Source organism: Lontra canadensis, unplaced genomic scaffold (assembly GCF_010015895.1).
Source record: "Lontra canadensis isolate GAN:19392208 unplaced genomic scaffold, GSC_riverotter_1.0 scaffold41, whole genome shotgun sequence".
Lineage (NCBI taxonomy): Eukaryota > Metazoa > Chordata > Mammalia > Carnivora > Mustelidae > Lontra > Lontra canadensis.
Window position 1 is genome coordinate 3,966,385 of NW_022631035.1, and position 23,696 is coordinate 3,990,080.

The window sequence follows — 23,696 nt, forward strand, 5'->3', positions numbered from 1 at the left end:
GGGGAGAGCCCCCGGGCCTTGGCCTGGGGAAGCCCCAGGGAGGTCAGGACTCTCATCAGCCTGGGCCTTCGAGGCTCCCCTCAGACACAGCTTTGTTCCTCCCCTCTGCAGCTGCCAGAGATGGGCCGGGGGTGGGGTGGAGGAAGTGGGAAGCTCTCTTCTCTCTGCCAAGAGCTCACTTTTGCTCTCAGGCTTCTCTGCTACCCTGTTCCACCAGGGCAGCTACAGCAGGGGAGTTAGGGAGAAGCTCCTGTGCCTTCTTTGACAAAATCTCCCCCATCAACCTCAGCTGGCCCCGCCTCGAGGAACCCCCACCCTAGGGGACTTGGGGGGACACTGACATGGCTCCGTGGGGACAATGGTAATTCATGCTCCATTCTTCCTGCACCCCCCTGCCCTGGGCAATGTCTCTTGATTCCCCACTGTACCCTGCCCCTCTGCCCCCGCTCTGGGGACCAGTAACCTGAATCCAGGTCGGGGTCACGGGACTTGTCCATCTCAGAGGGCAGGAACAAGGGCGTCATCCAACACCGGGGACAAAGAGCCCATGCACCCCCATCCCACCGACTCGCTGGCCCCTGGCGTCTTGCCACACACGTGCACACGCAAACACATGTGCACGTATACACATACATGCAGGTGCACACGCACAAGCACACACACATACGCGCGTGCACACACATGCACCATAAAAATAAGAAAGCAAAAAGCCAGTCAACCTTTTGTCATTCTGCTACATGGTGTTGCCAACAGAGGTACCTGTGGTTTGGACAACACGCAGGCCCTGGGCGCGGAATCCTTCCTTCCCAGCCGCTCAGCAGCAGAGCATCTGTTTGTTTGTTTTTTCATTCAACAAACACAGGCCGCAAGCCGCTGCGTGCCTGGTCCCGGCTCAGGGGACACACGGAGACAGCTCCAGCCCTTGGCCTCGGGACATCCCAGCACACAGACCTTGACGTGACCCGTGCCTGGGGAAGGCCACATGCTAAGCTGGCCCTTGGTAACTCTAGGCCCAGGGCTAAGGTCGTTTTCCCAAACTTGCTCACCATTAGAACCCCCGGGGGCTCTCACTCACACTTCAGACTCCCAGGTCCCGGCTCTGGGGTGGCTCAGCAGGTAGGGGTGCTGGTGGGGAGACCGGAGTCCTGGAAGGCAGGAACGTACCCCCCTGGGATGAGGAACGAGGTCTGGGGGCTTCCCTGCTCAGCCGCAGAAGTCCCAAGGGTGGAGGGGCCAAGAGCCGTCCTTGTCCCCCCACCCCAGGTTGGACCAAGGGGCCTCCGGGAGACACAGCCCCCCTCTGTGCCTGTGACCTGCAGGGAAGGTCAATTCACAAGTCCCCAGACTGCCCCCTGAAGCCCTAAGGAAAGTCCATGGTGCCCCACCCCCCACCGGGTCCAGGCTCTGTGTCACCCAGGTCTTCTCTCCCCGGCTGATCTGTGGAAAGGCAGCTTTGATTCTGACAATGCAAAAGTAAACACCCCCCCCCAGCCCTGCTCCGACAGACGGACGTGCCTCTCACAGATGGACCAATTGCTGTCTGCAGCCCCAGCACCTCCTGGACAGCAGGTGGACTGTCCCCGTCCACCCCTTGCCCTTGGGCTGGAGGACACTGCTCAAGGGTGGCCTTCCCTGTCACCCACAGATCCCCAGGGACCCCATTCCGAGGCAACAGTAGTCACAGGGACATCCTAGGTCTCTCGTGGGCCTCGTGTCAGCGGCCGTGCGTGAAGTCCACAGAAGGTGGGCGTCGTAGTGCTGGGGCAGACGCCGGGAGGGGCTTTCTCCCCACGCACCGGCCCCTCACCACAAATACAGCTCCCTTTCTTTAGGGGGCAGTCAGGATGTGCTCCCCGTCGTCCCGAGGCTTCACGGAGACCTCCTCGCTGAAGACAAACGGATCCGTGCATGAGGATCTCTGGTTTTACTCCACTTACCAGTGAGGCCTCAAGGCTCAGAGAAGTTAAGTGACTGGCCCAGAGTCACACAGCTTGTCAACAGTGGGATGGGGGCTCTAATCAGGTGCTCGCAGACTCCGTGGTCTTCACCACGCATCCTATTCTCTGTCTAGCGTCTGCCCCACAACTTCTTCCACAATTGCCTGTGGAGATTTTTACCTTGAATTTGGGTTTTCCAGGGCCGTGAAGCCATTCCTGGGAGGGTCCATTAGCCTGGATCCCCACGGACGAGCGGCGTTTAGGAACCAGGAGCTCAGGTCCAAAAGGGACCTTGCAACCAAGGACAGAGCGCGTGTGGCTTGGACAGGTGTCTGGGTGATGGGGGATGGGAAGATTGGAAGCTTTCTCCCCCCAAAACTCACCAATTCATGGTTTTGTCTGCTGCCAGGGTGTCTTATTTTGCCTTTAAATGTACTTCTATTGCCTTTGGCTATAGGGAAATCAACTATCAAGAAAGTTGCCAGGCGCCCGGGGGGCCCGCTCGGTCAGTTAAGGGTCTGCCTTCAGCTCAGGTCATGATCTCAGGGTCCTGAGATCGAGCTCCACGTCCTCCCTCTCCTTCTGCCCCTCACCCCTGCTTGCACGTTCTCTCTCTCTCTCTCTCTCTCTCTCTCAAATAAATAAATAAAATCTAAAAAAAAGTAAAAAGAAAAAAAAGAAAGTTGCCTCTGGCCAGCCCCACCCCCATCCCCACCCCTTTCCCTCTAATTCCCCCGTGTTTCTAGGTTTTGTGTGTTTTTTTCCGGAAAGAAAAGCATCTATCGGCAGTTATGCATCTATGTCTACGAACCTTCTTTCTCTGCACGAAGAGAAATAGGTGTTTTCTATTGCGCGTAACCTTCACCCGGCCGAGACCACGCGTAGCCAGCGTTTTCCACCCGACGCCGTGTAAGCCTTCACTGGACAATTTGCCCTTTGTACAGACGCGCCCGCCCTGCCCCAACGCAGTGCCTGGGGGAGACTTCGGGGGCTTTGGGAGGAGACTAGCTGGAAGACGGGGGTTCCAGATGCCAGCCGTGCAGCTGACGGAGGGAAGACACGCGCGGCTGTGTTTGCACAGGCTGGTTTCCAGATCAGTGCAGCCAACACTTCTTGAGCGCCTACTGTATACGAAGACAATTTCCTTGGTGTACTGCTGCATCATCTTTCTCCAAGGGAGGTGGTGAGATACGGAGAAGGACCTCATGGGCGCTTGCGTTTCAGAGTGCAGGTCTGGCTGGATGCAGGGTTGATCCGGAAAACAGCTCCACGGAACCCCTGCTGCATCCATCCCAGCCCCTCCAGTTCTGGTCACAGCTCCGGGGTCTAAAACCAATTTTCTTGGGGCGACTGGGTGGCTCAGTGGGTTAAGCCTCTGCTTTCAGCTCAGGTCATGATCCCAGGGTCCTGGGATCGAGCCTCGCATCAGGCTCTCTGCTCAGCAGGGAGCCTGCTTCCCCCTCTCTCTCTGCCTGCCTCTCTGCCTACTTGTGATCTCTGTCTGTCAAATAAATAAATAAAATCTTAAAAAAAAATAAAAATGAATAAAACCAATTTTCTCTTTGCTTCTGTGCAGGGTAGCCACTGAGAGCGGCAAAGAAGATGCCCGAACAGGGGAGTCTGGGAGTCAGCTGTCCCTCTGTCCATCTCAAGCAGCTGGGGTCAGGACAGGTGGAGAAAGGCTGGGAGGACAGACAGCAAGGAGATGGCCCATCCTTCTCTGCAGCTGCCCGAGCCGCTGGCCCAGGGTCGCGGGCACCAGGGCTGGGCTGCAGAGCTTGGCTCCTGGACCCGAAGTCAGAGAGCAGCGCCCCAGACAGTGGGTCTCTGCAGGGCCGTCTGGCTTGCAGGGCAAGCTGGAGTGAACATCTGGCAATCGCCGGAGCCCACGGATGTGAGCAGGAGATCGAAAGCAGCTGTCCCCGGACTCGGGCCGGGCACCCTCTTCCCAGAGGAGGGCTTTCAAGGTGGTACAAACTGGCTGGGCCTCAGCTTCCTCATCCGTGAAATGGGACAGCAGCACTTCCCTCCTTGTTGAGTTCAAGTACATTCATCTCAGCAAATGGTGGCAAATATTGCAAGCATCATGCTATTCCTCGGGTCCTAAGCTTATCGCATCCGTTGCCTCATGCTGCCATACACATTATCACAACCTGGAGGGCTTAAAGCTACAGCAGTTTATTCCTGCACAGTTCTGGAGGCCAGAGTCTGCACTCAGGGTGTCAGCAAAGCCATGCTCCCTCTGAAGGCTCGAGGGGAGGGTCTTTCCTGCCTCGTCCAGCTCCTGCTGCCTCGGGATGTTACTGTCTCAGGGCTGCCTCCGGATGCTGCTTCTGTGGTCCCGCAGTGTCCTTCCCTGTGTCTCCGAGACTCAAATCCCCCTCTGCCTTTCCCTGGTCAGGACATGCGATGCTGGATTAAGGATGCATCGGGAAGGAGGGGTAAGGATGACTCTGAGCCTCCGGTCTGGGAATGGAAGGACAGAGGCAGACGCAGGTTAAAATAGGAAGAGGCTAAGTTTGCCTTGAATTTGAGGTCCCATCCGTGTGGACACGTTGAATGCGCACGTGGATATGAGTCTAGAATTTGGGGGAGAAATAAAAAGCTCACTAAGTAGAAGCATCCCATATGCAACCTTGGAGAAAACGGTTTCGGCGAAAACTTGACCCTGTCCCAGACCTGCAGGGAAATACAGGCAGACTGCCAGCGAACCAGACAGCCATGCCCTGAACCTTCTAGAGGCCTTTCCCCAAAGGCCTGTGGCCAAGAGCCCCCCCTCGGAGAAGGACGTGGCCACCTGAGGCAGGGGACACGTGGGGTGACCTGCAGAGCTCCCACGGCACACCCGCCAGCTGGCCCGCTGTGCACACCTTCCTGGAGCTCCGTCCCTTCCCCTGACCTTCCCGGTACTCCTCCCAACGTCTCCTGCTCACCCTGCCTGTCCTCCCGCTTCTTTGCTCCCAGGCTTTTTTCCAGGGCTGCTCCCAGCTTGTCCCATGCAGCAGACCCTTCTGTCCCACCTCCGGCCCGAGACTAGCCCAGTGCCTGCATACATGCAGTCCGTATTTGGGGACACAAGCACGCACGCGTTTCTGGAGGCCACTTACCAGAAGTGAGCTGAGACGGGGAGAATCTCGGGACCCCAAGGGCCCCGGCTGACAGTGGAAGGACTGACAGTCACCAGGAATGTGACAGCTGCGTGGGCTGAACCAGGAGCTGTCCGTCCTCTCGGCCACGGTCAGGGGCAGCTCCACTCCCGCAGAGAGGCTGCTAAGCACCTTCCCATCTTCTCGCCTTCTCAGGGTGCCTGTCCACCGCCCGCACCTTTACCAGGAGGAACAGCGGCTTGGCGCCCCCGCCCCCGGACTGCAGAAGGAACAATGACCCTTGGAATAGGGTTGTTTGTTTATGTCACATACCACTGATTGTTGCCACTTTTGAAACCCCAGGAGTCTTCAGCTGTGGGGGAGGAGGACTCTCAGGTATCTGGAAGGCTCCTGAGCCTGAGGGCAGGAAGGTCGAGAGGGGCAGTTTCGTGGGGCTGGAATGGGGATGCTGTGCCATCATCATGCTGTGCCAGTGTGACTTGCTTTTCCCCCGGTGGCCTCTGAGCTCTGCGAGTTTCCCCGGGGAACCAAATCTGTAACGTTGGGCATGGCTACCCTGGAGAGGCCATTCTGGGGTTCCTTTCCAAACACGGACACAGACACACACGCGCACACACACGCACACCAGGGAAGGTGCAGAGAGAGGCAGGCTGACCCTGGGGGGACTGTGGCAGCCAGCGCCTCCCCTTGGTGACAGCATGCTGCACCCCATTTGCGGCAGATGTGGCCAGTCCAATTACATGACGGGCGGGCTGCCTGGGCGCTCTAGCTGGTCAGTCCCGGGGGAGCCAGGGCCCCGAGGTCTGCATCGAGCTGTGGAGAATGGAGAGGAGGAGGCCGTGTTCATGACAGCAGCCCACACTCCCCGAGCAGCACCAGCCAACTCGATCGCTCTTTAATTATCTGGAATTAGAGGGCCATCCTCACCTGCTTTATGTTCTGGTGGAGGAAATCGGGGCATCCGTTAATTACTTGATCCACATGTAAAGTGTCACACATAATTTATCCAGAGCCAAAGGCCTCGTGCTCCCAGATCTGCATCATCTCTTGGTAATGACGTGAAGTGAGGGGGACGAGGACGCCGCGCCCGGGTCCTGCAGCAGCTGGGTGGCAGCCGAGCGGAGGGCTTCACCCAGGATCCCCGAGCACCAGACCCTGTGGCTCCTCCGCGGCAGAGAAGGAGCGAGGGGTCCAGACGCAGAACTAAGTGTTTGCTAAGGGACCACTTTCCATCGATCAGAGTCTGTAAGTAGAGAAGTGACTGAAAATGGAAAGCAGACCATGGAATACGTTGAAGCTACAGGATGAGGCATGTACGTTGGGTAAGAAGAAGGATTTCCCAACAGGAGGGAGAATTTGGGCGCGCTTACTCGGCCTGGTGGGTGTTTCGTGACCAGACTGGGGAGAGAGTCCCTGTTGGGAGTCACAGCCACGCAGCGAGGGGACCCGATAACACGAGGTCACGGCCTTAGCCCTAGCTTTTGACGCATGTTCTGGGGGCACTAGGGGTGGGGGAGGAGAGGAGGGGAGAGACAGAGAAAGACAGAGAGACAGAGACAGAGAGACAGAGAAGGGGACAGAGAGAGGGAGACGCAGGGGTCTATTTGAGGTCACACCTTCTGTTTTGTCAACTAGAAACATCTTAGCCTTTGACCAGGTCCCCAGGGCCCCAGCCATATTCCCTGGTGGCCTCTTGGACTACCGAGGGCTTCTCACCTGCAGGAAAAAGCACAGGTGCGTCTTTCATCTGGTGAGGGCCCCTGCCCCAACCGCAGGCAGGGGTTTTCCTTCTGGGCAGACAGAGGGAGCCGAAGAGGAGGGTGATGAGGCAGTGACAGTAGTGGGTGACAAGTCCCTGTAGCCTCCAGAGCCCCCCCACATCATCCTACTCCTTACAGTTACCCTGTGGACATGTCTTATCCTCAAGCCCCATTTTACAGAAGAGAAGGCTGAGGCCCAGGGCCACACCTTGAGTAGGCGGCCAAGCTGGCCCAGGTGCCCTGACTCCAGCCTGGGCTGGCCCACAAGGCCATGCGGCCACCCACCAGAAAGCACTGGGCATCCCTTGTGCTCACGGCGTGGGCGGGGGGGGGGGGGGGGGTTGCTGTGTCCTGGTGTCTGGAGCTGCGCCCTCTCGTGGACACTTTCCTCCAATGCCCCCCACTCCAGCTGCAGTCTTAGCCCATTTACAGACCTACCTCCTGGGCTGGGAACGTCTACAGTTGAGTGGAGGTCAAGTGGAAACTGTTGTCTCTTCCCATCCAAGGCTTCCCAGCCTCTCCTGCCGCCCAGAGATGAGCCAGACAGCAAGGGCTGCGGCCCGCGGGGTTGTCTGGGGCCTGGACACCGTCTGGTGGAGCCGAGTACCCCGCCTCCTCCAGGATCGACCCTTGGCCCAGCCCTGTGCTGGGAGCATGAGTTTCCTGAGCACCTGCTAAGACATGGACGCACGGCCCCCATTCCAGGGTTTTCGGTAGGTTCGGGGTGGGGCCCTGAGCTGCCCGGGTGCGCAGCCAGGTTTGGGAATCCCTGCCTCCGAGTTCCTGGAGGGGACAAGGACGGTCCCTCTTCTGTGTGTTGCCTCCCCAGAGGGCCCCCTGGCCCCCACCACTGGGATGTGCCCTCCAAACACCAGAAGCCTCTTTCCTGCCTCGTTCCCCTCCAGCCTGACTCAGAAACTTGTCTTCTCTCCGCTTCCCTGGTCTCAGGGGTCTGAGTTGGCCTGTGGCCCGAGCAGCTAGTGTGAAATGAGGAAATCTTTCTAGTGGAAACGTGCTGTGGCCGGCCGGCCAGCCCGGGGCAGGCGACGGGGGTCCCTTGTGGCTCCAGGACGGAGCTGCTCCTGCTCCCCTCCCCCAAGCCTGGCTCTAAAGCTCTACGGAGTGCCCAGACAGCTGGCACAGGCTTCTGGCACATTCCGGGGGGAAGCGCAGTCCTTCTGCCTTGGGTGTGTTGTGAGGACACCTGGTTGAGCCCATCCCTCCCATTAGCTGGATCTGGAACTTCCCCAACCCAGGAGAGGGGGCATTGTTAGAAGAGGACGGTACAAAGGACGAGAAGCCGATGTGCCCAGAGAGAAGGCAGGTGTCCTGCTCGGACCCCGGGAAGCCGGACAGCTGGCACGGGTCTGGCCCAACCTGGGGCCCATCACGGGCTCACATGGCTCTCGGCTCCGGTCTTGGCAGCCAGGAAGCCCAGCCAGCCACCTCCTCCTGCACCTGCAATCACCCCCGTGATTGTGCCACCACCCAGAAGAGCACACTTCCCGGGATCAGACGCCTGTGTGAGGGGCACCGCCCTCTTGGGGGGCCTGATGAGAGGACCCTGCAGCTCTCTGCTCCCTTCCACACCCTGGTCCTCGGAGCCCCCCAGGCTACCCACACACCCCTCCTGTGGGCCATGCTTCCTTGAGGGTGTGTGTCCAGGTTTCCTGGCAGCCCTGGACACCCGGTCTGGGGGGTGCTGGCAGCGCCCCCCCCCCCCGGATTCCCACTGCATCAAGGACAGGCCACCTTCTGCCAGCCCCTTGTCCGGAGGGCCCCGCCTTCCCTGATACACCTGCTGGGGCTGAGCCAGAGGCTCCCGGTTATCCCCGCCCCTCCCTGGTGCGCTCTCCCTCCTTCCCGGCCCCTGGGAGATCTCCCCGGCCTCTCCCCCCCTCCCCGGCGTTTTCCCCTCCATTACATCTCCCTTACATCTCCTGGAATAAAAAACAATTCTCTTGTGCCACCTAATTCCCCCTCCCGACAGTTTAAGGCCATGATATTAAATAATGATAATCACAAGCCACTCTTTGTTCCGTCTTCAACCACCGCCTGTTCAAGGTCACAGGCCCCTCCGCTGGGCTTAGATAAATCTTCCCCATCGCTGAATTCTGACAAACCCCGCGGCCGCCGGCCCTTTGTTGTAAATTCTTTGTTTGAAACACGCGAGCCGCGCGCGGCGCCTCGTGCCCGCCTCTCCACCTTTGCATATGAAATCCTGGCGCTCCGGGGAAGGGAAGGGAAGGGAGGGCTGGGCCTCCGCCCGCCCCAGCCCTCCCCTCCCTCGCCCCTCCCCACCCCTGCTCAGCCAACCCTGGAGGGTCTGCGGTGGGTGGCGGCACCTCCTCCTTTGTTCTCTGCTGCCTGCTGGTCCTCATCCCCTTCCTGGAGAGCCTCGTCTCTGCTCCTGAATCATTTCTTCTTCATAACCTGATTAAATCAGAAGGTGTCATCACGGCCTCCCCCCACCCCCACCAGAAGCCGTGCCGAGAGGGCAGATGGGGATGGTGGAAAGCTCCAGAAGGGAAGCCCGAGGGGAGCGAGGGGGGAGGGGGTCTTCTCCCCTCCACCCTCTGGACCCAGCTGGGCCCATTCCTGCTTAGGACACACTCCTGCCCCCATTACCCTCGGGGACAGTTTTCATTCCCCTCTCCTGCGGTGGTGGGTTGGATAGTGTCCCCCCCCAAATTCACGTCCACCCCGAACCTGAACCTGAGAGTGTGACCTTCTGTAGAAGAAGGGTCTTTGCAGATGGGATTAAGGTAAAGAGGCCCTAAATCCTGTGAGAATGCCTTATAGGAGACAGAAGGTGGGGGCAGAGATCAGGAGATGGTACCACTAGCCAAAGAGCACCGGGGACTACAGGGGACAACGGAAGCTGGGAGACATGGAACGTTCTCCCTCAGGGCCTCCAGAGGGAACCGACCAGTCTTCTGCCCTCTGAAACTCAAGAGAACACATTTGTGTTGTTTCACACCTCCCATTGGTGGCACTCAGTTTTGGTGGCCCCAGGACACTAACTTAACCTCTTCCCTTCTCTTCAGGGAAGGGACCCTTCTGCAGACAAGGCCAGGAGGGGCACCGACCCGGGTGTGAGTGCTGGGACCTTGGGCATGAAGGGCTCAGGTCCAGGAATGGGGGGCCTCCGCCGCCCCCGCCCCCAGATTCCCAGAGAGAGAAAGGACAGAAGCTTGCCAAGAGCTACAGACCCTTCTCCCCTTCGCAGGAGAGTGGCCAGGGAGGCTGAGGGCCCGGTAAGGACAAGCATTTTACTGAGGGGTGGAAGGGAGAGTGTGGGGGGACGAGCGGTAGAGCTGTTGCTTTGAGCACCCCGGGAAGGCGTCCACTTTAAATCCCCTGGGAGGCCGATGCCAGGATGGAACTTGATGTGCCCGGGTCGGGCTGGGAGAACAGCTTGGGGAGGGGAAACAGAAGGGCCAGGAGGAGACCCCGGGAAGGGGGAGGCAGAAGGAGTGAGGGCTGCGGGAGGAGAGCCCCCGATTACCTTGCAGTTAGAGGGGGCTTGGCTGGCCGCGGGGGGGCCCAGAGCAGGGACTGGTCTTAGGATGGCGGGCTGTTGTGCTCCGTGCCCAGACATCTGGGAGCCACTGGGGCAGCGTGGCCTCGCGGGTGGGTGGGAGCCAGGGAGGGAGGGGAGGCTGAGGGGCGCCCTCTCCACCGGGCCCTCCTTGCGGGGGCGGCCGGGTGCTGGCACCAGCATCGGCCCACCCGCCCCAGGCCCGTGGCTCCAGGTTCCCGTGTTGCCGCTGTTGTTTCTAGGCCCTTCCTCCTCTAGCCTCACTCAGTGTTTCAAGGTCTCCTCCTCACTCCCCACCATCTCCCATGTCTTCAGAGGAAGGCCAGCAAGCGAGCAGTGCTGTCGCCCAGGAAGGGGGCAGCTCCATCCTTCTGCTTTCCCCTGCCCCAGGCGAAATCAGTGGGAGGCTTCCTCCAGCTAATTGTCCCTCCAGCCCTGGCCCGAGGCCGTTTGTTCACAGAAGGTGCATCCCCTTTCCTTCCTGTGCCCTCAATGTCTTCCCAAGTCTCTTTCCCAAACCCTTATCCTGGGCCTTGTCCCCCTTGCTCCCCGTCTTCCCCAGAGAGTTGTGCACTCCGGTGCCCCCCCACCCCGCCGCCCCGCCATCTCTTGTCCTAATCCCAGCAAGTCCGCTTCCGGCCTTGCTCACCCTAAATGCATGTAGGTTCCAGTGCACCCACAGCACTCTGCACCCCAAATCCAGGGGCCTCCCTGACCTCCATCCCTGGGGCACCGCTGGCCTTCCCTCTCCTCCACTGTGACTTCCCTCCGAGAGCCCCTCTCCTGCTTCCCGGCCACCTTGCCTCACAGCACTGAGCCACTCCCACCGTTCTCAGCGTGGACTGGGTGGTTCCAGAATGATCCATGCACACAGTCAGCCCCCTGCAGCCCCAGTCCCCCTTCTCAGCTCCCGCTGGACCCTTCCACCTGGATCGTTCAACCAACACCCACCAAGGGTCGGACCCATGCTGGCTGCTGTGACAGGGGCTAGGACACCCAGCTGGAAACGGGCTGTGGGGCTCCTGCGTTTCAAGAACCTAGGAGCCAGGCAGATACGTCTGCATACGGCCTTCGCCTGCAGCCCAGCAGACTCAAAGTCAGCCTTGCCTTCCCCAGCAAACCAGCGACCCCTCCCCTGGCTCCCTGGCAGCCACTGGTACCCCCGACCCAAACCCTAAAGGCACCATTGATTCATCCCTCAGCCTCGCCATGGCCGTGCATGGCCCACCAGGCCCCACACGCCACTGCTGGGTCACCCGCCTGGCCGGCACAGGCTTCTCACACGACTTCTGTTGTCACCCTGGTCAGCGCCTTCCTCCCTGAGACGGAGACCTCCACCTGCCCCAGCCACGTGTCTGCTCCCCCCGGCCCACGTTGCACACCTGGCGGACGTGATGGGGGACAAGAGGCCTCCCCCGAGGTGCAGGTGTGCATATGAAATACACAGCATCAGTGACAAGTACGTGTGACGGCTGCTGGTGCAGTGAGTGGCAAACACATAGCAGGAGCCCAGACCCAGGGATTCAGCCCTGAGCCGCCCAGCTGTGTCCCCTGGACAGGCCATGGCCCTCCGGGTCTCTGTTTCCTCCAAGACAATGAAGGGGGCAGACGGGGGCTTTGGTGGCCCCTCCCTGTCTGAATTCTTTACTTCTGTGCCTGACTCATCTGCACGTTCCTAGTGTCACTCCGGGACGTCTTCTGCTTGCTCAGGCTGTGGATTCAGGAACAGGAAGAAAGAAGAGCAAAGGGGGGTTGGAGACCACCCGCCCCCCTTCTTACCCGGAGAAAGCTCCTGTCGGTCCCAGAAAGGCCATGTGAACCAGTGCACTCTTGGGGTCTCTGACTCCCTCACCCACCCCGTCCCTCCCACGGCTGCCCTTCAGTCCTGGGCTCGGGAGCTTTCTCTTGCCCGCTGCTCCTCGTGCTCTCCCACCTTTGAGGATGACTTCTGTCCCGCCTCCCAGCGCTGGGACGAGAGATGCTTTGCGCTGTTTTCAGGGAAACTCCCCACAGCAGCTATGGGTTCCAGCACTTAGTCCTGCTTCTGAGTTTCACATAAGATGGGGGAGAAGGGGGTGGCCCCAAGGGCACCCCACCCCCACCCCCATCAGGATGTGGCAGCGAGCAGAGAAGCAGCTGCAGACCCCCTCCACCTGGCCCACGCCTAGTAGTACCCTGAGTCTATAGGCTCGGAAACGGGCTAAACCCGTGAACTCCATTCCCTCCCGCGGCGGGTGGGAGGATGGATTTCTTAAACATCGAGATTGAAAATTCAGCTTTAAACCCGCGCCGAGCAAGGTTTAACACTGACGATTAACCCCGGCAAACAGCTCATCGCGCCGCTGGGGTGATTTTCACAAGCTCTGGCAACCAGGAGGCGGGTGGCGTGTTGCCCTGCACCCTAGTGCAACGGAAGGGGCCCCAGCCTGGGGAGGGGGCAGCGGTCACGTCAGGCTTTCCGTCCTGGTGTCCCGACACAGCTGGAGCAGGCGTGAGACTGTCCCATGCCTTGGGGTCTTCCTGGCCGTCGGATGCCCCCCCCACAGCCCCGGGCTGTGGCTGAAGGAGCTCGGGTGACAGGTGCAGCAGCCGACTTGGGTCTTGGAAGTGGAGCACAGGTGGTAAATACAGCCACGAGCGTCGGCGGTGTTTCGAGGCTGCTCTGCCCCAAGGGAGCTGTGAGGGCTTGGACCTGCACCCCACGCCCGTTTCCTTGTCTGTGGCCAGGGAGGGCCCTGGGGGTGTGTGTGTCTCTCTTGGTTCCCTGCTCAAGGTATGCCCATGGCACCTCGCAGTGTCCTTACTGCATGGACAGCACCCCCAGCGCCTGGCCCTCCAGCGGTGCCCATAGACGGGCGTGTGTAAACCCCCCCCCCCCACGCTTCTCTTAGAATAGATCTGTTCACCCACAGCAGTGGGGCCCTGGATCTTTAAAATACCACATCAGCGGGAGCCTGGATGGCATGGTCGGTTTTGGCTCACGTCCTGATCTCGGGTCGTGGTCCTGATCCAGCTCAGCGGGGAGTCTGCTGGAGATCGGCTCTCTCCCTCTCCCCCTGCCCCTCCCGCCCCCGTTCTCTCTCTCTAAAATAAACACACAAATCTTTTTAAAAACACCGTATCAGCAAGACTTTTAAAGAAAAACCCTCTGGCTTCCTCCCGTGGGCCAGGGTCTGAGCCACAATCATTCTGGACTCACCTCTCCAGACAGCAAACCACGAGGACCACAGCGATGACTCTCCCTCCTGAGAACTCCGGGTGTGTTTTTGTCCATTTCACGCAGTTTCAAGGAGCTGCTCTCTGCCCCTGCACGTGGCCACTGTCCTCCAGAGTCCAGCGCAATGACTTCTACGTGGGTGGAGTGGCGGGTGACGAGGGCAAGTGGGTGGGCACCTGCCCTTTCCTGTCTTTGTTTGCAGGGTGCCAGCTGCCCCGGGAGGGAGCAGAGGGAAGGCGGGGAGGACCGCTCTGTCCTGGGCTGGGAACTGCGGGAGGCAAGAGGAACCCACCAGCAGGGTGGGTGCCGGCAGGGCTGGATGGCCTCTGCGCACAGCTGGGAACCCCTCCCCTCCCCCCTTTTCCCCTCCCCCCTCCCCCCTGCTCACATGTGCTCTCCCGTACAACCTGTGAGCTGGAGGGAGGCAACAGCATTAACACCGAACCCTTGGCTGCCCTTGAGAAGCTGCCCGTCCAGCAGAGACATCAGACAAGAAAACAATCCGTCCCATTTCAAAACCGATGACCACTACTCACAGCAGTGGGAGGGTAGAAAGGACTTGAGGGTGACAGGAGGGACCAGGTGTGGTTCCTCCATACCATGGAATGTCCCTCAGCCAAACACTGACCCCTGCTATGATGCGGATGGACTTCGAGGACCTGATGCTCCATGAGAGAAGCCAGCTGCGAAAAGATGAATATTACACGATTCTTTCTTTCTTTCCTTTTTAAGATTTTATCTATTTTTTTGATTGAGAAAGACACAGTGAGAGAGGGACACAAGCAGGGGGACTGGGAGAGGGAGAAGCAGGCTTCCCGCTGAGCAGGGAGCCCGATGCGGGGCTCGATCCCAGGATGACAAGATGCCGACCTGAGCCATAGGCAGACGCTTAGCCGCCCGAGCCCCAGTTACATCTCAGTTTAAAGGAGTGATTCAAAATTGTCAGAGGTCTATGAGGAGTCCTCCCACCCACCGCTCCTCCGAGCCACCAGATTTGGGGGCTGTGAGTGGAGGACCCCCCTCCTGCCTTGAAGCTGAGAGCAGGGGCAGGAACCTGCAGGCGGAACAGACACCCCCCGCCCCTGGATCTGCTGGGCTGCCCCTGCGGAAGTTCCAGAAGCCCCCTGTCAGGCACCCGCTCCCCCAACGACCAGCTCTGCCCCACCTGGGTTCGGTCCCCGTGACTGCTCCCAGTCCCGCCCCAGAACCACCGCTGGGCAGGGGCAGCCCCCAAGTGGCCCTGCAGGCAGAGCTCTCAAACAGGAATAGAAAACCTGTATCTCCCACAGGGGAAGGGTCAGGCTCCATGAAATGACCCTTTCAGGCCCACAGACATTTTCATGGACCTGGATGGCTTTGCAACATCTGCTTCTTGCCCTCAGTCACAGCTGAAGAAGTGTGAGAAACCACGTTTTCAGTTAACCCCTCCCCCTTGCAGCCTCCTTCCTACCCTCCTCCCCTTCCTTGTGTTTTCTTTGAGTCTCAAAGGCCGGGACAGCAGAGGGGGCACCATAAAAGGGTTATTTGGGTGAGCTAGTTTCCTTCTGTCCTGTGATGCACTGAACGGTGCTTGGATTGGGTTGTGGGGGCTCGAGGAGGACCCGGAGTGAGGTCGGGCTGGGACAGGCTCCAGGGGACTCGAAGAGGGTCACACGTTCTGTCCAGGACGCCTTCCCAGTTGCCCCGCAGGGAGCACCCCCCTCATGCTGCATGGCCCTGATAGGCTGTGGTCGCCTGGGCACCTCTCCCATTTTGGAAGGGGCTGCTCTCGCCGGTGTCATCCCCGCCATCAACCCTATGCCCGTCCCCTACAGGTCATCAAGAAATCCCTCCAGGTGGGCTGCCAGGTGCCAGGAGGCCAGCCCTCTGGGTCTCGGGACCGCAGGGAGCTGAGACCGGAGAGCTGAGGGGACATTGCAGGCACGTGACAGTGCTGATGGGAGACGGGCTGTGGGTTGTTTTCCTTCAGCTCCAGAAAAGACCCATAGATCTCTGAGGAAAGGAGGGTGTGGGGGAGGGGCAGTTCTGGGGGAAGTTCTTGGGAGGCTCTTTGCAGACGATGTGCAGAGAGAGGCCCAGACGTGCCAACAGTGGTGGACACAGCCTTACGGCCAGCAGAGCCCGTCCCAGATCCCCAGCACAAATGCACACGAGGGCGCGCGCGCACACACACACACACACACACACACACATTTAGCTGGTTCTCCCACCTGGGCTCCCTAAGGCTGAGGCCCCTAAGGGCTTTGTTATGAAATGGACTGATGCTCTGATGGTCAATTTACTGACCATGTGCACTCTGTGCACGCCACGGGGTTGAGCATTTTGCACGCAGTGTCCTGCTCAATCCCCTCCAACCCACGGTCATCTCTATTTTGCTGATGACGGAAACGAAGCTGAGAGAGGTCAGGACACCTGCTCAAGGCCATCCGGCTAGTACTCGGCAGAGCAAAGACTCTGTCTGCAGCCCCAGAGCCTTGGTCCAGAGCCCGCCGTCGTTTTCGTGACATGACCTTGACTCCCAGGTCCGGGAGGACGGCTGGACACAGGCATGCGTGGCGAGAGGGTGAGCCTTCATCTCCTTCCCCGCTGTGCTCACGGTCACCTGGGCTCACCTCTCCCCGCACCCCATGAATCTGTGCTGGCAGACGGGCTCTGGCTTCAAGCAGAGACAAAACTCCATGAAAGGCAGCTTGTTGGTCCAAAACAATTGGCTCCTATCATGATGTGTTAAAACCGAGGAGAAACCAGAGCTCTGGTTTCCTTAAGATTTATGGTACGCGACATGCTACTCTTCCCACCACATTTGCATAAAATGCTTATGTTACCACAGCTTCGTCGGACCCGAAGATGCAGTATGACTCCAGTCACATTTCTCTGGGGGTTGACAACGGGCTGAAACAGAAACCCCGTGTGTTGCCGTCGATCTGTGTCTTTGTTAACAAACGTGCCAGGACACTTTGCTGGAACCGCACAGTTGAAATGGCACGAAACAGCCCCACGTCGCACAGCGTGGCTCCCGGCTTCCCCCGATCCATCTTACTATCTCCTGAGTGTCCAAGCATTGCTTTGCATGTGCACCGAAGCCCCCGGTTCACACTTGAGCACGGCTGCAATTCGACCTCTTAGCCCCACTTGCACTGCTTTGCATTTTCAGCAAAGATGCTGTGGTCGGAGATGGTAGGTTCTCCTGACTGGAGATCTTTGCTCTTTGCCCCCAAAAGACGGCTCAGGCTTGGAAGGTGCTCTTGTGGGGGCTGTGGGTCCTAGCTGACTGGTGCTCCAGGCCGAAGGCCGGGGACGGTCCGTGGGGTCTCCCGGGTCCCTTCTCACCCACGAGGGGAAGGCAGAACCGGAGGCGGGGGACTCAAGGGGGGTTGACACCGCTCTCCGGTGATGAGACCGCGCCCATCGCCCTGTGCGTGTCCCCTTAGCACCTGGAGGCATGAGAATCAAGGCCCGACGTGTGGGAGGACGCTCCGGCTCTTTCATAATTAAAGAAATACACGATGAAACCGTAAAATAAGGCTTTCCACCTGTCCAAACGGCAGAGCAGCTGACACTTTCGTAAAACCCAGCCTCGGCAAAAAAGTGGGGAGCGAGGCTTGTCCTCAGCCCTACTTGGTGCTGTGGGGGTGGGGACGAAGCCTTCAGATCCTCGTGACTCCGAGTGGGGTTCAAAGGCTGGCGGCAGCAGCAGCAGCCCCAGAGCTCGTCAAAATGCAGATTCCCAGGTCTGCTGGTGGGAAGCTGGGAGCGGAGCCCGCAGCCTGTCGTTCGGGCCCCCGGTGATCCTGGTGGAACCCACAGTGGGAGAGGCGTTGGTCTAGAGGATGCTCTGGCCCCCAATTTCCACTCTTTTTTTTTTTTTTTTTTTTTTTTTGAGTATGACATTTTTTAATTGGCTGCTGCTGGGCCTGCGAAGGCAACTGCTTTTTTCTGCCGGGAATCCGTCTGGTCACGCTGCCGGATCGTCCGTTGGTTCTCGTCATCTGTCGGCTGATTCCACTGGATTTTGCAGGGAGAGGATTCTACCGATGACAAATCAGGACAGATCTGTCTTGTCCTTCCTGATCCGTGTGCCTCTCCTCTGTTCTATCTGCTGGGACCTTCCGAGCGGGAACGAATTCCGCTCTGCTCTCGGGAATTGCTCTCCGGATGGGCGTCTTCGGACCTGCACGTGAAGACGGCGGCGCAGGATGGTTCCCCGCAGCGGCGGCAGCAAGGACGAGACGCTGGAGAGGCCGGACACCCGACGGTGTGGGGCCGGTTCACACGCCCGGGCTCAGCCGAGTCCCGGAGCGCTACGCAGCCGTGAGAAGGTCGGGGTCGCTCCAAACGAGCGGGCTTAAGAGACGGCAGACGTGCGGCGTTTGGAAAGGAAGGACGCGGCTTGGCCGGCGCAGTCCAGAGATACACAGACACGGGTGATCCCGGGCACACACGGGGTTTGGAAGGGAAGGCAAACCATCCTTCTCCGTATCTGAGGAGGAGGCCTGGGGGCCTGGGGCGGGAGGGACAGGGACTCGGGCCCACACTTTTTTCACTTTTTTAATTTTTATATTCTGAAAGTGTTACTTCTTCAGTGAAAAAGTTAGTGCGCATTTCTGAAGGAGTTTTTAACAAATAGATACACACAGGCTGGTCAGAAATGGATGCCTCCCCTCCCCAGAAACGGAGGTCAGGACTTCTCAGCCCAGGCTGCGCGCTAGAACCTCGTGGACCTGCTGTTCGAGGGGGCAGAGCCCGGAGCATCACTCTGGCTGACGTCTCGTTGGCCCCGAATCCCGCTTCCAGGGGCCGAGGTCCACTCCGCGAGAGCACAACGCCGGGGTTCGCTCAACAAATTCACCCTCACAATTGGACTTGAGCAGTTTTTACCGAAAACGGAACTGCTGGTGCCCAGGACAGCCCGGGCACCTTGCCCTCCACACTTGGAGATGTCAGGGGAGTTTGTCTCCGGTCACCGGCCGTTAAGGTGTGGCCTTGGGTGCCGTGGATCCAGGTGCGAATCCCCCCACCGCTCTGGAGCTATGGGACTCAGCCAGGTTTCCCAACCTCTCTGGGCAGAGCTGTGCCAACTTTGGGGGATGTGAAGGGGATGGACGGAGAAAAGGTGAGGTGAAAATTCCACAGACTCGTACTTGCAGGACTGTCAGGCTAACCCGTCCCCGGGTTCAGGGGTCTTCACAGTCTACCTGTTCAGGCAGGCGTCCTTCCTCCTTGGGCCTTTCGTGGCCACCCTCTGCTCTCTGGTGTTTATTCCAGGCTTAACGTCCAGGAAGGGTTTTGGACTTCCTTTTGCACACGGGGAACCTGGAGTCAGAGGTTACACGACTCGGCAAAGTCAAGGGCAGAAAACAAAGCACAAGGGTCCGCATGCTACTTCCTGTCCCCTGAATCCCACCGCCTCCTCCTGGGTTTCAGACACTATCAGGAAAAGACCAGATACAACACGAAAAAACCCATGCACATTCCACTTTTATAAGGAAGGAAAAAATAGGAAGGATATGGACCAATGTGTTAAACCTTCAGATTATAAATTCTTTTTATTTTCTTCCTTATCTTGATTGCCTGGAATCTGTACAATCATATCTGCTTCCTTTGCAAAGGTGAAAACACCGCATATGTATTTGCGGTATCGATTTAAAAAAAAAAACACATTATATATTGATACACAGGAACTGGAAAAACAAACACAGCCACAAAACGACAAGTGTCACCTCAAATTTTAAAAGCATGTTACAAATCTGTCCATTCAAACCTGAAGACAAAAGCCAAGGTGCTGGGGAGACATGATTTCTGAGCGATGGTTATGGAGCAAAGGGATCTTCTTCTGTACTCTCTGAAATGCTAACAAAGATCTACACTACTTTTAAAATGATCCACCGTCACCTTTTCCAGGAGGGATTTTCTGGATACTGTATGGGAAACGTGCCCTTGCCCTCCTCTTCACTGTTTTTACTCACCGCTTTCCTCATCACATGGGTTATGCGATGGAGGGAGGTTTTTGTCTTTCCGGACGCGGGGTGTCAGCTCCCCAGGTCCGGGACCTTCGCCCAGAAGAGTGTCGGCACGTGGTGGGTGTGGACCCTGCTGGGTGAGTGAGTAGAGGGACGGGAGGCGGGTGAACGGAGGCGGAGGGAGGGCTCGCGTGGCGGGAAGCTGGTGGACACGTCAGAGATGTGAGGGCACCATCCTGCTGTGGATTGAGTCCCTCCTACGCGCGGGGGCTCTGCTGGGCGCTGGATCCGGAAGACGCACTCACTGTCCGCGAGGAGCGTGTCTCCTGCGGAATCCGGCCGGGGTTGGGAGGCAGGTGGGAAGGGAAGGGGACAAGCATTTATCAAGTGGCGTATTTTATGTCAAGCTTTACGTACGTTGTCTCATGTGATCTCCTCAGCGACGCTCCAAGGCTGGGAGTAGAAGACCGTCTCTCCCACGGCAGGTGCGTATTTAAAGGCTGGAGATGCCTGGAAGGCCTTCCCGTGTCCACACTTGGCAGGTGCTGTTTAATGGCGGCTGCAACCTCCGTGTGGTGGGCACGGTGCCCACAGAGCCTGGGACAAACCTGAGGCCTGGGGGGTGGGGGGGCTTGGGTAATTTGGTCGCAGCCCCCGTCTTGTGAGGATGGAGAGGGGCCCCGTGGCCGCTGGTGTCCGTAATGTCCCGTGTGTCTCATAGGGTCGTGATGGGGAGCAGACAGGAAGAGGGTCTGAAATCCATGGCACATGGTAGGTTCTCCATAAAAACGGGCTGAGAGTACTTGTGGCTCACGGAGGGGGAAACTGAGGTTCAGGGATATTAGGAGACGTCCCTGAGGCCCAAGAACATAGGGAGGGCTGTTGAGGATTTGAACCTGGGGCTCTCTGGCCCGGAGCCCCTGTGTTGCTACATCGTCAGAGCCTATAAACAGAAGATGAAAATGTGGCAGGTCAAGAAGGAGAGGAGGCCAGGGTCTGCCATGCTGACCTTCGGGACCAAGTAGGATAGGGAACCCTACGGGACCGACGGGGTCTCACCAAGGAGACGCAGGATGGCTGCAGGCCTGGAGAAAATACCCAGAAGGGAAACCGAGGCTCTTTCCTGCAGAGGGATTACAAGTGCGAGGCACGGAGGTGCCACAGAGCTGTGGTTGGACGTGATTCAAGTGCAGGGCAGGAGGGCTTGGACCCTGGGCAGATAGACCGGGGCCGGGTCAGACGAGTACCACTGACCTTGAGTGTCACCTTGGAGATCCTGCTTCTCAAGCTTGGCTGCACATTAGACACCTGGGGAACTTAGTCATACGGCAGAGTCTGGAGCCCCCCAGACCTGTGCAGAGCGGACGGCCAGCTGGCTGGAGCAGAGAGAGGGAGATCCCGGAACCAGAACGGGGGCCTGGTCGTTGATGACCCTCGAGGGCCATCAGGAGGCCTCTGGCTTCTCCTCTAAGATTTTAAGCCGAGTTTGTCTGGTCCCAACATCTGTGTCCTTGGACGGCGGAGGGAGAGGCTTGACGCGAGCAGAGCCAGGCTGAAGGGAGAAGCCTCATCTGGCTGCTGAGATGGTCCTGGTGAAAAGCCAGGCCCCGCCCAGACTCTGCACCATGGGAACCAAGAGGAAATCAGGCTCTGGGGATGCCTGAGGGGCAGAAGGACAGGTCCTGCTTGGATTCCCGAGGCAGAGGACAGCGCTCCTCAGCCCGGTTGCTGTGTAAGCCTCGCCTGCCGCGGTGCTGCGCCTGGAAGCCCCCCCACCCCCTACCGCGACTTAGCACAGGCCCCACAAAGCATCCAGATGTCTTGGTTCGCTCCCAGCAGGACTCGGTGTCTGAGCCATCACGGGGGGAGGGGGACAGTCAAGGGAGGAGAGGCAGAATCAAGGACTGTAGTTAGGGGTACGAGGTGCAAAGAAGACCCCCCAGGGGAGTGGGGGGCCACCAGCCCAATAGGGAGCCGCCCGGGATGCGGGCCAGGCCTCAACAGAGGGTGTGGGGGGTGTCTGGACCGTCTCAGCCGCTGTGGAGGTCATCATGCAATGTGGCTCCAGTCCTGTCTCTCCAGGAAACAGGCCTTGACGCTGACAGCCACCCCCCCCCGCCGGTGTTGGGGCCACTCCCCCCGGGGGACGTGGATGCTGGGCAACAGGGAGACGAAGGCAGACCCAGGCCGTCCCCATCGGCTAGATTTAAGCTGCCGGAAGTTCTCATTTTCCATTTCTATCTCATATTCCAGTTAAAGAATAATGACATAGGGTTACAGAGCAGCCTCCCCCTCCTCAGTAATTACCAAATTAACACATTCTAACAGGCCAGCCCCCGGCAGTGCGCGGAGATTAATGCCGAGAGCGATTAGCCGCAGAGCCTTCCCGGCTGCACTGACCTCCTTCAACAGCCTGATCCCGTGCGCGGGGTCTCTGGGGCGAGTCCCTGCCGTGCACACTCCCTCCGCCTCAGTTTAATGGGATCTGGGGCCAGGCTTAATGGGCCAGGCGACCCCACGGGTCAGGGAAGCAGCTCCCCCACTCAGGCAGGAAGCTGGAAAATGAGCCCCAAATTAATTTATTCCGCCAATTTATCAGGCAGGTGGGGAATGAGTGTGCCGACTTGCCAGGCAAGTCCGCAAGATAAAGGCAGGAAGAGGATACTGCCTTCTGGAAGGTTGCCGTCCAGGGAGGGGTCAGGAAAATGATACAGTAGCCAGCCTGGTGCTGACCCCAAGCTCTGGACCAATGCTGGGAGGATGACGGGGCGGGCGCGGACAGTGGCTGTGGGAAGGTGGGGACATAGGGCACGTTCCCTGAAGCCAGATCCGTGGAACGGCAGCAGGGAGTGAGCTGAAAGCCAAACAGTGGCCCAGCTCCGGAGCAGGGGAGCCGATGTTCACGAGGAAACCACGGGAAGGAGGAGGAGTCCGGCTGGGTGTGGCACGGTCCCGGTGAGTGACGCCTGGCTCTGGCCAGAAGCACACTGATGACAGGGAGGAGGAGAAAGAGGCATGGTGGGTGGGGGCCGGCCAAGTGAGGGGCACCCCTGGGCTGCTGATCCCGGGGCAGGTTAGAGACCAGGGAGGAAGCCGGTGCCGGGTCTGGGCAGAAGAGTGCCACTTTGGTCTCAGGGCCAGGGGGAAGGAAGCAGGAATTCCGAGGAGGAATCGGTAAGGCTCACACTGAGTGAGACCTGAAGCCCAGGGGAAAGGCAGGTGTTGGCGTCTGGGGCCACTCTCCACGAAGGGGGAGAGTTCAGGGCAGGAAGCTGCTGGCTGGGGAGGGGTGCGGCGGGAGCCAGGAGGGAGCCCCTCCCCAGCCAGCAGCTTCCTGCCCTGAGGGAGCCCCGCGGAAGCCCAGCAGGGGTTTGGGGGCTCTGCAGGGAGGACAGGGCGGGCAGCCTGCGCTGGACACAGAGGTGCGGGAGGGGCACATGTGGGCCCCAGGGAGGGTCTGCAGACTCGGGATTCACCCAACCCAGACCTTGAAATCTTAGGAGGAACCTCCACTCTCTGGTCCCTTCAAAGCACATCCTGGGGGAGGAGGAGGAGGAGCCCAGATTCCGAACACCAGGACGTTCATTTTCCTCATCAGCCGAGCTCTAACCGCAGACCTGCTCCAGCACAGGCTCGAACACAGCAACGTTCAGAAACCGCTGCTTGGCCTCCGACTGCCTTTGGCTGTGGCACCCGGAACCCGGATAGGAGGGAGGACGATCACCGGGTGGCTGGTGGGGCCGGGCGGCGCTGGGCCCCTTCTGATTTCCGAGGAAAGGCCACACGGCCTCCCACCACCCCTGCAGCATTTTGCGCTCCCACCTACAGGGCGAGAGGGCTCTGGTTTCTCCACATCGCTGCCAACACCTGTTATCTTTTTTGTTTGGTTTTGTTTTTGTTTTTGTCTTTTAAAGATTTTAATTTATTTATTTGAGAGAGGGACAGTGAGAGAGAGCATGAGTGGGGGAAGGTCAGAGGGAGAAGCAGACTTCCCTCAGAGCTGGGAGCCCGATGCAGGACTCAATCCCAGAACCCCAGGATCGCAACCCGAGCCGAAGGCAGTCATCCAACCAACTGAGCCCCCAGGTGTCCTGGTTTTTGTTTTTTTGAGACTAACCGTCCTAACGAGTGTGGATGGTGTCTCACTGCGGGGTTGACTGGCATTTCCCTGATG

At 59.0% G+C, this 23,696-nt stretch overlaps 1 pseudogene; it reads left to right on the plus strand.

The window, feature by feature from the left end:
- The first annotated feature begins 10,175 nt into the window (after window positions 1-10,175).
- On the plus strand, window positions 10,176-15,469 carry LOC116875512 (annotated as a pseudogene).
- Window positions 15,470-23,696: the final 8,227 nt, after the last annotated feature.